General features: G+C 43.0%; 1 protein-coding gene across 7 annotated transcripts in view; it reads right to left on the reverse strand.

The window, feature by feature from the left end:
• STX17 (syntaxin 17) overlaps positions 1-219 on the reverse strand; it is a 31,948-nt gene extending 31,729 nt beyond the window's left edge. For 4 of the 7 annotated variants that reach the window (XM_014938491.1, XM_014938496.1, XM_014938497.1 and 1 more), the window contains exon 1: positions 50-184. The gene's annotated coding sequence lies outside the window, so the exon portion shown is untranslated. Of the gene's footprint in view, positions 1-49 lie in introns of all 7 variants that reach the window. The other 3 variants (XM_014938494.1, XM_014938488.1, XM_014938493.1) reach the window with 2 other exon arrangements.
• Positions 220-4,989: the final 4,770 nt, after the last annotated feature.

Raw genomic sequence — 4,989 nt, forward strand, 5'->3', positions numbered from 1 at the left:
TGCTCCCACCGCCCCCTTCCCTCTCGCCCGCCCGCCCGCGGCCCCTCACCTTGTGGCGGCCGTGGCGGAGACGGGGATGGCGACCCAGCGGCGTCCCGGGACGCTGGGCGGGAGCCGGCGCGCAGGGCTGCCCCTCGGCGGGAAGCGGCCCGGCCCCCGCCCGCCACACGCAAACCCCCCGGGGCCATTTCCCTCATGGTTGTTTTCCTCCGTGACTGTCGGTGCGGGGCGGCAGGTCGGGAGGCGGGAAGGGGCCGGAGCAGAGGAGGAGGAGGAGAGGAAGGAGGAGGAGGAGAAGAGAAAGCTGCCCTGGCCGGAGCGAGGGAGTACCGGGGTAAGGGCTCATCGGGATAGGAAAGATAAGGTGCTGCTTCTAAAAGAGAGCCAAAGCTTCCCGCCACCCTTTTAAGAACTTCTCTAAAATTCCCCACCACCCACTTTTTTACTTGCCTTGACACGTAGTGTAGGTTAATACCAAATTGCCAGGTGGGACCCATCCCTGGAGGTGTTCAAGGCTGTTCAGGTGGGGCTTCGAGCAACCTGAGGTTGTCCCTGCCCATGGCAGGGGATTGGAGCTAGATGATCTTTAAGGTCCCTTCCAACCCAAACCATTCTATGGTTCTATGAGTCTATGACCCTGGAGATGCAGAGCATTGATCCGTAGGGGACACAGGCCAACCAGGGAGGCTCCTCTCTGCCCAACTAACCGTCACGGTTTCTAACAGCAGCCAGAAAACAAGGATCTACCAAGTATTTCTGACCTTTATTTTGAAAATAAATGTAACCTGTTGGTGCCTGACACTGATCCTGCTCTCCCACCACTGCAGCCTCTGGCTGGCAGAGGGCCTGCCTCGCTGGCAGCTGTAGGACAGGCAGAGCAAAACCTCCAAGGGCAGCCTGCTATTGCTTCTGGTCTTTTTACCACCTCTGAAGAGAGATGAAAAACCACCTGTAGAGCTTACCATCTGTAGAGCAACTGTTTCGTCACTATTAAAATAGAACATTCTTTTAACAGAACTAAGCAGCATTAATAGAACAGACGTAAGATCTCCAAAGTATCAAAGGTGAATTTAAGTTGATTTTGATGTTCTGAATAAGATTTACATTATCAGCCTATCTTTCTGTCATTCCTTGCCCCTTTGGCTGGTTCCAATCTAATTTCAAGGAAGTCATTACACTCTTATAAGTTTTGTGGAAGTTCACGTGTCACTGAGGAAATAAACCTAAATTTGTTTTCTTAGCAAGGGAACAGCAAGCAAAAAAGTCATCTCTTACACATTCTGGTTAGCAGCAATAAACCAGACAATCCATATAAATATATTAGTCATCCACATTGCATATACAGTTCCAGACTGCTAGATGGGATTTTCATGGGGCAAATGGAGAAGAAATTGTTGTTATTGTCATTAAGGTTTTTTAGTGACTAAAGGATCCAAATCCACAGGATCCAGTGTCTTCATTAGCTCTGCTGCTCATGAGATAGCTGCTGGAAGGACAATGGAGGAATGCCAGAGTACTGAAAAAAAGCTTACAGCTTACGCTGAACATATATTTTTAAAAGGGTAGGGTAAAGGGTAAAGAGGATGACACAGGCAAGCCTGGCTTAGCCAGTTTGATACAGATATGGGGCAGAATCACAGAAATACTGACGTGGGATACAGTCATTAAATGCCAATAATCAAATGCCAGTCAACACACTTTCATGAAAAAGATTTGATTAAACGCATTCGAATTTAAGTTTAACAGATAAAGGTAATAATGTTGATGTAATAGCTTCCATCTGCATTAGAACAGTACATTGTTCTTATAAATACAATGTGGAATACAAAAAAATAAGTGATTCAGCTGACAGTTCTCAGGAGAAGTAGTTGCAGGGGAAGATTTGACATAAGGTTGTCTTTTTGGGTGGTGTTATCCTTGGCCTGGAACTATTAGAAAGGACCTGGACAAAAATACCAAATTACTATCTTGCTGTTGTAAATAAAGATAAGGGCATGTCACTTAGATAAACTCTTTTTATTGCTTTGTAAGATCTTCTCACTTGTAAAAATATTCCTCTGCAGACAGTCAAGTTAGAGGTTATACATTCAAAATAAAGCCTCAAAGCCACACTGGGAATCTGAGGGAGAGCAAACAGCATGAGACAACGCTAAAGAGGACCTGGATGCTATGGTACATAAGGAGCTGAACGTGAGCTTCCAGAGTAAAGCTTTTGCAAACTAACCCTCTGAAGCAAAACCAGAGGAACACCAAATACAACAGGAAATTTATATTACCCCTGTTTATAGCATTGATGCAGCCATTATTGATATAATGCGTTTGTTTTGGGCATTTACACTTCAAAGGAATGTTAAATATTGGAAAGAGTCCAGAATAAAGTTATGAAAATATGCATTAATGTGAGATGTTTTAAAAGCACAATCCAATGCAGGTGGAGAGGTTCCTTTGTCATAAGCATACTAGTACTTGTCTGGGTTAGAGATGTTTGAGGAGTAGAAGCAGTTTCTGACTTTCAGAAAATGACAAAATTCTCAAAGCAAACTAATTAACAAAAAAAAAAGACTAGAAATATGGCATATCTTAATTGGCTATAGGATGAAACTATCAGTGAATCTGCTTTGAAACAATACAAAATTGTCAGTAGAAAAATAGAGATTTTTTTCAAAGATGTACTGTAGCTCAAGCATACACATCGAATATGTTGGCAGAGGTTCTGTGTGGTCTGATATGGAGGTGATATGACCACAAGATTATACTCGGTCCTTTCTGTCCTTAAACTATGACTCCAGAAGAAGACCAAGAAGCCTTCTTATGTAGCAGCAAAAGAAGGAACAGGATCCCACAGATGTTCCCAAAAAGAAAGTCTTATTTTGTGAGTTCTAATAGGCAATGTCTGAAGAGCTCCTGGAACATTTCATTGTGAACACAACGTTCATGCCTGACTGTCCAGTTCTGCTACCATTGCTAATGTGATCTCCCAGACAACCCAGCAATGACTTCAGAGAAGTCCAAATTTCCTCAAGGAAAATATGTCAATGCAAAATGCTATGTCACTCATGTAAAGATCATCAAAGGAACAAGAGTTCCACCTTCAGGTCTGGGAAAATACTACCTCTGATGGCAAAAAGATGTCTCTGAAAAAAAATTTTAATGGGTAGATGGAGTTGGACTTCCTGAATTACAGACTCAGACTTGTATCGTGTGTCTGTCATCATTTTTGAGTGGTCTGTTATAGATCTGGTGACCATGTGTATTCCTACACAGTTATCAGAGAAACTGCTGTGTATCACCAATAAATAGTCTAGAAGAAAATCATGAGGACTTCTAGGAAGGCAGAGAACTGTTGTACATCAGACTAAAGAAGAGCTTGCAGCAGTTTCTTTTTCCACATGAGATCATTTGTAGTTTTCAGATAGATGGTATTAGGATCAGGATCCAGATGTGCAATTCATTTAACTTGATTCTTTCACTTCATCTTACTGCTAAGCTCTCTTCTCAGCATCTTTCCTTTGCACACAGACTCTCAGTTAACTCATGCCAGGGAGGGTATTTCAGAGTGTTGCTCAATAAAGACAGATCTGCCCAGATATATTATGTTTCTAAAGATACATCTTTTTCCAGTAGAGCATTTCAAAATTCTGTTGCCTTTTTCAATGCATTATTATTACAGATACACTGATTTCACTGTCAAAAGACTTGTGCTGGCAAGAACTGGTAATAAAGTTTCCATTGTGTCATGGAAAACAGCCATTACTGTGTTACAGTGAACATTGCGCTCGCTCTCAGTCTTCCAGGAGCACAAGGTTGTTCAAAATCAGATCCTCTTCTAACATACATCCCTGAAAAAATCAAACTTTTTCAGTAATTCGTGACTGAGGGGTGTTTTGTGGAATATGTGGCAGCATTTTCTGAAGCTCTTCCTGATGTAGGCAAAATACTGCGGGGTGGTTTGGGGGGAAACTGTTTGCCACAGTTGACAAAAATTGCTGTAGTTTTTTACAGTTGGTGGAATTCTGATCCAATGCTCTTTTAGTGTAATTTTCTGCAAAACCAGCTCAGATTTGGTTGTGGTTCATTTGTACAGTATTGCAGAAAGTAGGTTTTCCAAGTGGTAATGAAACAGAAGAGGTTTGTTATACATTCACGTATTCACAGTAGCAGTAACGCTGGATAGGGTGTAAAAGCAGGAGAGAAAGCGATTAGGGCAAAGCACATTTTGAGATAAATGCTTCCTCACTGGTTGCACTGGTTATTTGTGTCTTTTCCAGCGTATTGACAAGCGTCATGCTGTGCCCGTGGTGCGGGAATGGTGCTGCCACTGATCCACCCCTGCAGCAGCGGTGCAGGAAAGCCTACACAGAAAGGATGGCAGGTACAGAAACTGTCTGTCTGCACCCCCTGGTCAGCAGTAGGATTTCCCTACAGACAAGAGCAGGGCAAAACAGGCATGGCTGCTGGTGGGAGCTCATGTCGCTGGCACCTGGGGAATGTGCACCTGCAGTGGGAGCCTTAGCTGTCCACTGCTGGCATAACCAAAGGAGATAAAATATTATAACTAGTGTTGCTGGGGTTGTGGCCCTACCAGGGAACTTCCCCATGACAGGAATTTCATCAAGACCCCTTTTTTTTTTTTACCCCCAACATCTTTCCATTCTCATTGGAGCTGAAGAGGATTGCTAACACTTAAAATTCCTGATCAGCTTTCACTATGTGCTGTAGCAATGGTGTATCAGATATTCTCAGCTTTGTTTGTAAAGTCACCCAAGCAGTTTTACTTTACTACAGAAGGTGGTTGAGCTAACTCGGTTAAAAAAGCTTCTAGTGGGACTGTCTTTTATATGCATTCTTCTCTTGTTATAGGATACATTGGCATCACCTTAAGCTAAACCCCTACAAGTTACTCTAGCTCAGAAAAAAAGAGTTTGCATACGAGGCAGCTTTACCAAGCAAAGGAAGTCAGTGCATTTTTTTGGTTTTTATACAAGGCCT

Source organism: Calidris pugnax, unplaced genomic scaffold (genome assembly GCF_001431845.1).
Source record: "Calidris pugnax isolate Ruff unplaced genomic scaffold, ASM143184v1 scaffold13, whole genome shotgun sequence".
Taxonomy (NCBI): Eukaryota; Metazoa; Chordata; class Aves; order Charadriiformes; family Scolopacidae; genus Calidris; species Calidris pugnax.